The 13705-nt window shown below is 31.4% G+C and overlaps 1 long non-coding RNA gene across 1 annotated transcript; it reads right to left on the reverse strand.

Moving 5' to 3' along the window:
- Window positions 1-1109: 1109 nt before the first annotated feature.
- Window positions 1110-3029, reverse strand: LOC140885433 (uncharacterized). Its single transcript, XR_012151258.1, has 3 exons — window positions 2907-3029; window positions 2032-2100; window positions 1110-1876 (listed from the first exon to the last, which is right to left on the reverse strand). It is a non-coding gene; the product is annotated as an uncharacterized lncRNA (long non-coding RNA).
- Between the last annotated feature and the right edge of the window lie 10676 nt (window positions 3030-13705).

The raw sequence follows: 13705 nt of genomic DNA on the forward strand, positions 1-13705 counted from the left end.
TCTCTTGGTATGACATTTCTCATAATTTTACCCTTGGATGGTTATGTAATTATGAAAATGTCATTTTTATTATATTTTTTTTTGTCTTTTATGAATATTTATTTACAAACATTTCATTTTTTTATTTCACTATTTATTATTATTATTATTGTTATTATTATTTTTAGTTTAAAAAAAATACAATAAAAGGCACGCAACACGTGCGTCCGATTACTAGTATACAAGAAATTTACAGTTTAGCGTCGCCACATGTAAAGAAAACACGAGGCCGAGCTGCATCGCAAATGATTCATAGGCAAATGTCAATATGACCTTAGGTGACACCTTATAAAAAAATGTAGTCAGCGTCCTCAAATGTATTTTCTCGTGCAATTTTCTGTACATGCACATTTCTTCCGGTTAAAAATTGACTAAATTGCCCTTAACTGACTTTTATGAACTCTTTATCATTCTTTATTGAAAATTTAAATTAAAACATCATTGCATTAACTTATATTTTCAATTAAGTTATTTAATACAATCACTTTAAATAATTTAAATATTAAATTTTATTTAAAAATTGATTAATATTATTACTTAATTTAATGTAATAATACAATTTACTACTAAAATATATTTCTAACAAATATTAAGATAAAATAATTATATATAATTTTCATAGTTATTTAACTAAAATTTGATTATTTTATTCAATTAAATATAGAATTATAAAAAACAATGAATTTAATTATTTATTTAAATAAAAGTATTTTTGTCATTTTTTAGCTGGAAGATGTGTGAATACTACAGATCTTGAATCACGAGAGATTATTAGCTCAAAAAACTTTCATAAGGATTATCAGCAAACCCGAGATTTTACAGGGATGATATATACAATTATTCCCTCCGAATTTTTCTATTTTGTTTTATTTATTTTCATTTGATGACATTATAGAAACATTGCCAAATTTCATCATGAATGTTTTTTTTTTTCTATTAAATATGAATAAAAATAAAATAATAAATGTAATCAAATTTAATAAATGTGTAATTTACTATTAACTAATCAAATATTTTTCAAAAAGATAAACAAATACTAAAATAATGTCCAAAAACATAACATAATTAGTCAAACACTAATTAGATAATGTTGCAAAATAAGAAACTACATAGTAGTTGGCGAAGGTGGGGAAAGTGGAGGAGGAAATCAAGTCGAAGAGCATGTCGGCAGAGGGTGAAAAGAGAAACCGGGAATAACGTGTTGAAGCTGATCTAATAACGCCTCAAATCTTTGTTGATATTCACCTATAGTCTGTTTTTGCTCATCGATCATTTGTTGCATAGTCATAACTTTTTCCCAATTATCATAAAGCTTGGAGCTGATGTTTGTGGCCCTAGGACCACCCACTACAGATAATTTAGGTAATGGATCTAAATCCTTGATGTGGCGAGATCGTGCCTAAGACTTGTGTATGTTATCGACATCTTTGGGCTGACATACATTATTGACAGTTTGGAAACCTCCCTGTTGAACTGACTCACAAGATTCTCCTATCTCTAGTGGTCCATTCAGATCAGTCGGAGCATCTGCCATTTCTTCTTGGGCAACAATATCAGATAAAACTTCATTTTGTATCGGTGGATGTTCATATTGCTCACCATGATAATCCCACACTTTGTATGACTGTTGTATCCCATATCGTATTAAGTGTATCTCTACTAAGAGCGGTGGCTGATTCCGATGATTCAAACAATTAATACATGGACACCTTATTTTTCCCTCTTTGTTGGCATACTCGAGAGCACGTACTACAAACATCCGAACGCCATATTTATATTCGAAAGAGATTCTATTCGCTACACTCATCCAACTTTTGTCAATCGTCATCTTGTAAAACTAGATCCAAAAAGAAAAAAAAAATCATTAACTTCTAAAAAACGATCCACTAACATTTTACATGCATCACACACTTTACATAAATCAAGAAAATGGTTACACTCTCATAAATTCTAATTAAGGTCTACACAAAAATTGGTATTCAAAATACTAACCCGTAATCTTGAAGGCTCACAAAAACCAACGACGAATCACAGATGCTCTGGGAAAAAACTCCCAAAAATCTGTGAAAGACAATTTCAAACCAACGGAAAATAACAAAAATTGTCAATATAGTGTATGAAGGAATTCCAAAGGAAATATAACAAATTAATCATTAACTTTACAATACGTCATAATCACAATCCAGCCCCTTAACCTAGAAAACTAGAATCATGTACAATAGCCCTTGTTTTATACCACTCATACCAACTAACACATCCATGTCTTGCAGAAAACATCCCCTCAAAGCAAAGATATATTAAGTAGAGCACTCAATGTATGAGGCAAAGTTAACAATAAAACTAAAGAAGCTAACTGAAAAACAGATCAATTACTTACATTGCGCACACAAAAAGAAAAAAAAAAGATCTACCTACTCTTCAATGTAGCACACCACCACCACAAATAGACTAAAAACGATTTAGCTAAAAGGTTTCCATAGATAAGAATTACAAACAATGTGCAGTACATTAGAGAATTAATGCAGAATGTATCATAGCCTAAATGCCTCATAGAAACTCGACAATGGGATAATCAGTCATGAACTGAACTTTCATTTCTGTAAAGGAAGAGTTTAGAAACACGTTTTTTTTAAGCAATCCCAAATACGAATGGAACAAGGAAACTGAAACCAATCAATCAATTAAATAGTGTATGTGAGTCTAGAATCTTAACAAGAATAGAAGCATAGTCCAGCTACGGTGTTAGATCCAATGCGAATTCGTCTTAAAATTACAATCCCCATAAATGAATAAAACCAAATTATTACCAAGAACAAAGACAATAGACAAAAACACATGTTTCGGGGGAAAAAAAACAAAGAACTAACCACGACGGAGCTATGAAATCGCAGGGAAAAAAGGATAAGGAATCGGTTGCTCTAAAATCGCAGAAAACTCTAGTTTTTTGTTCCGATGAGACGACGATTTTGTGAAGTGGGAAGAAAGGGCTTTGGTGGATCGACAAATTTTTGGCCTGCATGTAGGCATCCACTGTAGAAAAACCATTTTTTGTATTTTTTATTCCGTCACATTATTGCCACGTCAAAAACAAAAATCTCATTTAACCTTCCACTATAACAAATAACTCAAACAATTTTTTTTGAACCCCACACTCATTCAAATATATCAACTATCAATTTATAAATTGTATATATTTATACATACAAATGATGTATTTTTATTATGTTTTACTTAATTTTCATAAAAAAAATATAATTTTTATTAATTAAAAATTATAAAATTTTTAGATTTTTATTATTAGATGTATTTCATCATTGATCCATTTTAAAAAAATTAAACAGCTAGTTTAATAAAAAAAATTAAAAAAATACAATGGCTATACACACAATTTTAAAAAATAAAAACACAAAAAACAAATGAAAGTAATAATTATTATAAAAATGAAAACTAAAAAACGAATGAAAAAACACGCTCAAAACACAAAAGTGTATATATATATACATATAAGAGTAATATATTTATATATATTAAACAATAAAAAATAAAAAAAATAAAAAGGCTTAGCTCTGATAGAGAAAGAGCTCGTCTCACTATGGGAGGAGCTCTTTTCCATTTGTCATGTCACCCCAATGGCAGCCCAAAGAGCTGTTATTGGGGATAGGAATGACAATGAGTCGGATTTTTAGACCCGACCCCGCATCTAAATCGCCCCGATGGGGCAGGTTTAGACCCGCCAAAGCGGGTTCACAAGCGGGTTCGGGGCGGGTCTCGGGTTTGGCTAAACCCGCCCCGCCATAATATTTATTTGTATATATGTATATATATTTAAAATATACATTTATATATATAAATATAAAATATATATGTAATATTAATAATGTATAATTATATTTTTATACTAAATAATAATATTTTACCTATAAATTGAATGTATAATATTATTGGATTGAAATAAATTTATTTTATTATGATATGTTTAGTATAAAAATATATAATTATAATATTTTTTTGGCTAATAATTATTAATTAATTACAAGTTGATAAATTTTAACTTGTTAAAATATTTTTTTGTCTCAAATCTTATCAATATATATTTAAAATTTAATTTAATGATAATTTTAAACTTTTTAATTTAATAAATTTAAAAATATTTAATTTTTTTGGCGGGTCCAACGGATCTAACCCGGATTGGACCCGCCGGGTTCGCGGGGCGGGGCGGGTCCAAAGGGAGGCGGGGCGGGTCTCGGGTTTAGCCAGACCCGCCCCATTGCCATCCCTAATTGAGGATGCCCTTCGAAACGTTTTTTTTAAAAAAAAATATTTATTTTTTTATTGATGATTTTTTTTATTTTATTTTTACAGCATTTATGAAATGACATTTTTTTTTTCAATTTGGGTCTTAAGAATGTTGTTTACGTGAAATTACACATGTATTCTCTAAACCATTGTATCTTCTCTCGATCTGTAATTTGAACAATCGTTTCATTTTTTATCTATAATATATTATAATATATGAGAGTCTTCTACTAACCATTTTTGTTGTGTTAAATCACACCAAAATTTTGCCTCATTTTATCCCTAAATTGAACACATATCTTCTTATATCTCAACTGACTAATGTATCATCATTTTTCTCTAACATCATTATTTTATTTTATTTTTATCTTATTTTTCAAATTTCATTATCTGTTTTTATTAAATTATCCAAATACATTTTTTATAAATTCTCTTTACTTTTTAAAAACTCAAATGTTTTTTTCTCTTTACTTTGTATGCAACATTTTGATATTGTATCAAACATATAAAATGCTTCAACAATGCATCTCAAAACAACAATAATAATTAAATGTGATAAAGTAAAGAGACACGAATTTGTTTATGAATGTTCAGAGACTCAACCGCTCCTACGTCACCCCTTCTTCTCCTTGGAATATACACTAGAAGACTTCGGCTATTACAACGTCTTGTAATACACCCCTCCAACTTTAGGAGTACTTACCCCATCGCCTAAGTCGGAAATCCTAGATTCTCAATATCTCTCCAATTACATAACACTGAAGATACAAAATTTATACATCTTTAACGCCTTTGTGCAAATATTCTTACTCAACTAATCTATACAAATCATATAATAAATATGTGTGAGTGAGTTGAGTGTGAAGAAATTGACTGTGAAAGTTCAAGAAATCTGTTGTGTTCTTCACACCTAGGGCAAACTCTCAACTAGCTGAATTGATATGTTTTGACGTCCTCTATATGTGAAAAAGCTCTAACTAGCTGAATAATATTTTGGTTTTTCACTATTTTTTTCCTCAATCTCTAGATCTTGTATTTATAGCCTTCAAGAATGATTTAGACGTTAGATATAAGAAATATGACTTTTGGAAAATGTTGTGTATTGTTTTTGACAACACAACGGTCATATTTGCTTTTATGGACTGTAGCTTTGACCGATTGACTAGATCTGGATCTGCAGTAGTTGACTGGCGAAAGCAGCTGACAATCTTGGTGAGCGATCGAGTGAGAGCAGGTGACAGTACCTCGACCGGTTGAGAGACCAAGTGAGAACATCTCGACTGCTTGAGTAACTGTTGTCTATTCAGGTGCTTATAATTCTTTCTGCGTTGATTTTTGGGCAAATTGATAAACATGAAAGTTGTAGCCCTACATCTCGGCTTTCCAACGTATCAACAATCACTCAATTCGGATTTCATATAAAAAATTTATGCTCGAAATACCAGAGCTGCTCATCAACAGTCGAGAAGAGTTTCATCGGTCGAGAAGAGCTCAGCGGTCGAGTGCTTATAGATATTGATGCGTTGATTTCTGGGAAATGTAGTGAACATCAAAGTTTTAGGCCTTTGTCTTGTATTTCAAAGGCATCAAGAAACACTCCATTTGGATTTTATATGAGAGAGATATGCGTGAAAAACCATATCTGCTCCAAAGCAATCGAGGACAAAACAATCGAGCGCATGTGGTCTGTTCGAGTGATTATATTTCTTGATTCGTCAATTTCTAGGCAAAGTGATAAACATAAATGTCATAGCCTTTCTCTTACTTTCCATGGAATCAAGAAGCACACCATTTGAGTTTTTTATGAGATAGATATGCTCGAAATACTAGACTATGTACAATATTGAGCTCTGTCAGCAATCTGTGCAGAACCAAATATTTCAACGTGATTTATCATCTTCTTAGGATCTGATTCAGGCTTTGACTTGTGAAGATGATTTGCAGACCATCTTGTTATCTTTTCAACGCATATATAATTATTCCATTTGGATATCGAAGCTAAGAGATAAATCCATTAAACCAAAGCTGGTCTTTCATTCCATTTGCTGCTACACTTCATCCAACTCTATCTTGAGACGATGGTTTGGCCTAGATATCATACAAATTGGTACACCTCGAATGAGATATGACTTGTATACTTTTGTGTTGGCTATGCGACAATTTTGGCGACTGGTCATTTGGTTTATCGAGCTATGAGATATGCTTGAAACAAGCAACTCGCAGAAATAAATACGAGTTCACCATCTCAAAACTTCTAAAATGCGATCTAACAACTACACATTTGAGTAAATATGTTAGAAAATAATAACAATTTTTTGTTATCATCAACATCAAGATTTCTTGTATTTTCGGATCCAACAATTTCCCCCTTTTTGATGATCACAAAATTTGGATAAAAATATGAATAATTAAACTCAAGAAATACAAAGAATGAAAATTATAATTTTATGCAACATATTTCTTCTTTTTTTGTGAAAATAAAAAAGGTTCAAAAATATGAGAAACGATGAGCTATCCCTCAAATTTTGAGTAAAAGAAGTTTGTAAAAATAGAGGTATAAATCTAGAATTCTTAACTCAATTTTCCATTCTTGCTCCCCTTGCTAAATGTCATTTCATGGTTTTAAAAACATGAATGCAATGCACAGGCAAATCAGTCTCAATTTGATTTAAAAAAAAAAATAAAGCAAAATTTATAACTAACAAATAAATCAAGTAGAACAACTAGCAAGCTTTATCAAGATTGTACCAAATTATCTCAAACTACCAAGCAACACAAAGTCAAGATTGACATGCCAACTGAAATATGCATAAGGAATTTAAGCGTCTCTTTATAATATTTAAACACAACCACTGATGTAAAGAAAAGGTCTATACATTTTTAATATCAAAGATATGCTAGCATAAGTAGAACATCAAGATGAAAATCAAACTCAAAACCTCTCTTAAAGCTAATTTAGAACGAGTTTACCGAGTTTTTTTGACGATGTATGGCTGTGATTCGAGATAATAAGTCATTTTTATTGATGAATGCAACATCATTGAGCTTCTTGACAAAAACACCAACTCTTGTCCATACCCTATTTTCTGCCGCAGCGCACATGGTGATATGAATCTAAAAGGCACTCGAAGGTTCATATTGTTCCAAGAAATGTCTTTTAATTTGCCATCAATAATTGAAGGATTTGGGATCCATGAAAACTTAGTTGGAGAACATGAAAATAACTTCGAAAATTATTATGATATTTTTTAAGACCAAAAGGATCAAGAAAGTGAAGAAAACCTTGAAGAAAATACAAAAATAAGTTAACAAGGTCGTAGCCCATGCGCGCCCGCGCCCTCATCTGTGAAAGCCATGCGCGCCCGTGCCTTGGAGAACGCGCGCCCGCACTGCCTGATCAATTTTGAAGACGGGTTTACGTACTTCATGTGCGCCCGCAATACGTTCTCTCACACACACTTCGGAGTGTTAGTGCGTGTGCATGGAATTTTGAGTATTTTTTTATATATATTTTGATATATTGGTTATTTTGAGTCTTATAAGTATATTAAAAAACTTTTAGATGATATCTTTGAAATCTTTTGCACTATTTTTGCATTATCATTAGGATTTTGGAATTATAATCAAACTAAACAATCTATAGTATAATTCTATTAGGATTTCTAGCTTATTTTATTTTATATATTGTAAACTTTACATTCATTATTATAATACACAAGTTATTATTGAGATTATTGATTTTTATCAATTCTTAAAATTCTCTCTAGAATTTTTCCAAAGCTTTGCTTTGTTTTTATCAAATCAAACTTATCAAAGTTTCATAAACTTTGTGGCATTTGTCAATTGATTTTTCACTTAGGTTGTCAAAGAAAGGTTCCTTTGAAGGTCCAATTGAATTGTTGATTGTTTTCTTGTCATGATTATCTGTTGCTAGTTTCGTTGTAAATTAGAGGTGGATATCCAAACTTACTTGTTCAAAAGATTGGGACAACATTATTGAATTTTTTTTTTTATTGAATTGAGGGTAATATTCGTTTATAATCTTGTTTGTTTTTCATGCATCCAAGATTCACATCACATGGTCCACCATTAACCAATAAACTGCTTTTCTTTGTGAAAAATCAGGCTACAAATTTTATACCGCTGCGATCCTCTACAAGTATAGTTCGGTTCATCATTTGGACACTCGAGCAAGGAGTTATGACATTTTTTTCAAGGTCGCTTCAATCTCCCAGAAATTTCTCAACTATGCATTTATGTGTTAGAAAAATCTCAAAAACGAATTTTGAAGATAAATTCAATTTCAAATGCTCTTTCAAGAACAAACCACTCTTATATCATTTTTAGGGGATCAGATGTCTGTGTAGAGGTGGGGTGGATACACACTTTTAAAATATTTTGTGCTACAATAACTCGTTTTGAAATGTTCAAATATGAACCGAACACCGAGAAATTATATCAAGTTTGGTTACAAAACCAAGAAGAAAATACTCAAAATAATTTCTTTAAAAACTGATTAAAAGCTATAGAACTCGTTTGAAAAGATTGCAAGTTGAGATAGTAAAAACATTTTGGTTGAAGCATTTTATCAAACGTTTTGTATGCAACATTTTGGTATTTAATCAAACAAATAAAATGTTTCAAGAATGCATCTCAAAACAACAATAATAATTAAATGTGATAAAGTAAAGAGACACGAATTTGTTTATGGATGTTCGAAGACTCAACCGCTCTTACGTCACCCCTTATTCCCCTTGACTTTGGCTATTACAAAGTCTTGTAATACACCCACTCCAACCTTAGAACTTACCCCATCACCTAAGTCGGAACTCCTAGATTCTCAATCTCTCTTCAATGGCATAACACTGAAGATACAGAAATTACACATTTTTAACTTCTTTGTGCAAAGAATATCACTCAAGTAATCTATACAAATCATCTAATAAATATGTGTGAGTGAGTTGGGGTGTGAAAAAGTTGACTGTGTAAGTTCAAGAAATTTGTTGTGTTCTTCAGACCAAGGGCAAGCCTTCAACTATCTGAATTGATCTATTTTGACCCTTTCTATATGTGGAAAAACTCTAACTAGATGAATAATATTTTGGTTGTTCACTCTCTATTTTTCTCAATCTCTAGATCTTGTATTAATAGCCTTCAAGAATGATATAGACGTGTCACGTTAAAAACAATAAATATGGATGTTGGAAATTAAATGTTGTGTATTGTTTATAACATCACAACGGTCATATTTGCGCTTCTTGACTGTAGTTTTGACCGGTTGACTAGATCTGGATCTAGAGCAGTCAACTGGCTAGACCAGGTGACAAGCTTGGTGAGCGGTTGAGTGAGAGCAGGTGACAAGCTTGATGATCAGTCGAGTGAGAGAAGGTGACTGGACCTCGATCGGTTGAGCGAACAAGTGAGAACATCTTGATTTCTTAAGTAACTGTTGCATGTTTAGGTGCTTATAATTATTTTCGTGTTGATTTATGAGCAAAGTAAAAAACATAAAAGTTGTAGCCCTACATCTTGGATTTCCAACGCATAAAAAATCACTCAATTCGGAGTTAATATGCAAATTTTATGCTCGAAATACCAGAGTTGCTCATCAAAGGTCGAGAAGAGCTTCACCGGTCGAGGTGATATTGAGCGGTCGAGTGCTTATAGATCTTGAGGCATTGATTTCTGGGAAAAGTAGTGAACATCAAAGTTTTATCCCTTTGTCTTGGATTTTCAGCGCATCAAGAAACACTCTATTTGGATTTTATATGAGAGAGATATGATTGAAATATCATTCCTGCTACCTGGCATGAGATATGACTTGTAAACTTTTGCGTTGGCTATGCGACGATTTTTGCGGCTAATCATTTGGGTCATCGAGTTATGAGATATGCTTTAAACAAACAGCTTTTCAGAAATGAGTTCATCATCTCAAAACTTCCAAAATGTGATCCAGCAACCATACATTTGATTAAATATTTTAGAAACATAATAACAAGTTTTGTTATCATCAAAATCAAGATTGCTGGTATTTTCGGATCCAACAATTTTAATTTATTTTCATGTTATTTTTAGAACTCACAAGATGAATTAGATATTAAAAAGTTTAAGATTGATAATTATCTAAAAATTTAAAAATACAAACAAATATAGCTGAGTATCATTTCGTAAATAAGATAACATCTAACTGTTAAACAAATAGGTGAACATGTAAAATGACTAATTTGTCTGATAATTTTGGTTTTGTTTAAGTTTGAATATAATCGTAATTTTATCTCAAACTTCAACATCTTGATTTTATTAGAAGTTATTTTTGTTTCCATTTTTTGAAAATCTTATGAACTTGCATTGTTGTTATTAATTTTTGAGATTTTAGGATGATATGAAAATCTTAGGAAAATCTAATAGGAATTGAGATGAATAAAATGGTTTTAAAAAAAAAAGGTATTTTGGGATTTAAAAATATGGAAGGCTATTTTTAAAAATGTTTAGTAAGGAAGAATATTTCGAATAGATTTAAGATGAGTTAGAATAAAAGATTTTTTAATATATACTAGTGTATTGGTACACGCGTTGCTTACTTATATAATATTTTTATAATTAATTTGATTTATATTCAAATAAGAGAAATATCATAATTGTAAAAATTATTTAAGGACTAATCTGTAATTTGAAATATCAAATTAAAAAAAACAAAAGAAAACAAAAGTGTAATATCTATATCACATAAGGAAAATTTTGTCAAAATAAAAGATGGTGTCTAAGGAGGAGATTCTTTATATATAGGTAGAGATACTCGCATTCCTGGCAGATGATGTGTAAATATACATAATAGTTTGTGGAGCTCGTTTTAATCCCCATATCCAACGGTTACATTTCTTTTTCAAATATAACCTCACATATTTTATTTTATCTTTTTTTTTAAAAAAAACTTATTATTGAATTTTGTTGAATTTTAAAGTTTCTTAATAGTTTCATTTAGACGGTTTCATTACTTTACATCTCTGAGATAAATTTATCTTTATTATATTTTATCATATGTAGAGTAAAAATTAATATTTTGAAATTAAAAAATGATATTTTTTTCGTTGATCAAATAGTAAATATGTATCGCGGCACGTGAGATGTCTCCAGAAAATTTGTGATATTAAAGTATGCTCGTTCTTGTTTCAATTAATGTTATCCATGATATCTACATATATAGATAATTTGATTGGCTTAGAAGTTAGAATATTTCTTTTGCGTATATATGAAATTTAATTATCCAATCCCAAAGTCAATTAATCTTGGAACCAAAGAAAGACAAATATGTAACAAAGTTAAATAGAATTATTTAACACAATTTCTATGATTTCCATTTTTTTGAAAATCTTATCAACTCACTTTGTTGCCATTAATTTTTGAGATTTTAGGATAATATGAAAATCTTAGGATAACCTAGTAGAAATTGAGATGAATAAACGGGTTTTTAAAAAAGGGAGTCAGGATCGGTTTGGGTGTGTCAACTGCTCTGATAGTGCTCAACAGCTGAATGCTAACTACCCACGCTTAAGTTGTTGTAGCAGTTGACCCTTGAATCTGCTAAGTTGAGTTCAGTTAAGGTTAATCAACTGAACTGCTCTCCTTCTCGCGTGTCTATGTTAATCAACCAACTTTAACAAATTACGGAATAAGCTCGAATAACAGATTGAACTTGTTTAAAATGGCTCGAGTGATTGGGCGTGAGTGTTTGACAAAAACTAAACAACACAAGAATTTGTTTATGGATGTTCGGAGCTCAATTTCCTACGTCACCTCTTCTTCCACCTCGGAAGGATTAACTCTACGAGAATTTAACTATTACAATACTTTGTAACATCCCACTCCAAGACTAGGTGTAACGTCCCAAATTTTATTGGAGCGTTACTCAACATACATACTTAAAAATTTAGGGGAAATTAAAAAATTTGTGGAATCAACATATTATTTATTAAATAAGAATTTTAAAAAGTGCAAAAAATAATGAAATAAACATTTAAAAGACTTTGTCAAACATGGCCATCAACTTAAAAATCAATACTTGTTTTCCCATCACAACATAAAATTGTTTAAACAACTCTCATTCATAAGTCTCGCACTCATGCATTGCCTGCTGGACTGACCTCTGCCTCCTCTTCATTTCCACCAACGTAATCATCAATGAAGGTATCAATGTCTTCGTTACCTGCACCATTCAAGTATAGTGAGTCTAAAGACTCAGCAAGAAAAATTCATAAAAAGGATTTTTATAAAACTTTAAGCGAGAAAAGCATTAACATAGACTTTCATGCAAAACTTAGCATAAAGCATCTTGATGTAACCATAACATAAAACATTAGGGGTGATGAAGTATGTGTATTGTGGTAATCGTCATAATGAGCCATTCATAGCATATGACATTACACCCGTAGACTTTCATTCTTTGGATAGCCGCTCCAGATCTCATCCCAAAGTGCATACCCCGTATAACCATCCCTTAAGCCATGTTTCGATAGCCGCTCCGGAGCTCATCCCGAAGTGCATACCCCGTATAATCATCACAAGACCCATAAATCATCAAAATGTTTTCATGTATCGTATCGTATCATATCATGCTTCATACACATCATCATCATTCTTTCATAATCATGAACTTTCATAAAACAATGTCGTGAATACATAAACCAATGTAAGAACCATTCATGCATAAAGTGCTTCCTACATTTCATGATTTTCATGAAAAAAAAGTTTTCATGAAGGTTGAAAACATAAACATGCATTACATAGTATAATTGGTCTACGTGAGTCGTTTCGTCCGTTCCGAACATTTAAAAACTTGAAACGTTTGCATAAAACCTCTTAAATATACTTAATTCATCTTAAAATAGTATAAATATGAATTTAGAACCTCTAAAACGAAATTTAAAAATTTTGGAACAGAGGCATTCCAGACCCTTGTCCGGACCTATACACGAACCCGTGTCCGGTTGGGGCACGGGCTCCGTGCCAATCTCCGTGCACAATGAAAATTCGATTTTTCAGAGACAAAGGCCACACGGACCCATGTCCGGACCCCCTTCCAAGGTCTGGACACTTCGGAAATTTTTTTTTGAAATTTACGAATCTGCATCAAGCTATCACAAAAATTCTGATTTTTTAGTTCCAAAATCGACCAACCATCATAAACCTTGGAATAACACTACCAAACTCCAATAAATCTTCAAACATCACTTCAAAACTCATTCATCAATCCCTTAATTCAAATATTTGAACCAAAAATTCATACTCAAAACACTCAATCTCAAAATTTTGGATTTAAAACATCTAAGCCCTTACATCTCATAAAACTTGTACCGAAAACAACAGGAACGCC

The sequence above is a fragment of the Henckelia pumila genome, chromosome 1, assembly GCF_033568475.1.
Source record: "Henckelia pumila isolate YLH828 chromosome 1, ASM3356847v2, whole genome shotgun sequence".
NCBI classification, from domain to species: Eukaryota; Viridiplantae; Streptophyta; class Magnoliopsida; order Lamiales; family Gesneriaceae; genus Henckelia; species Henckelia pumila.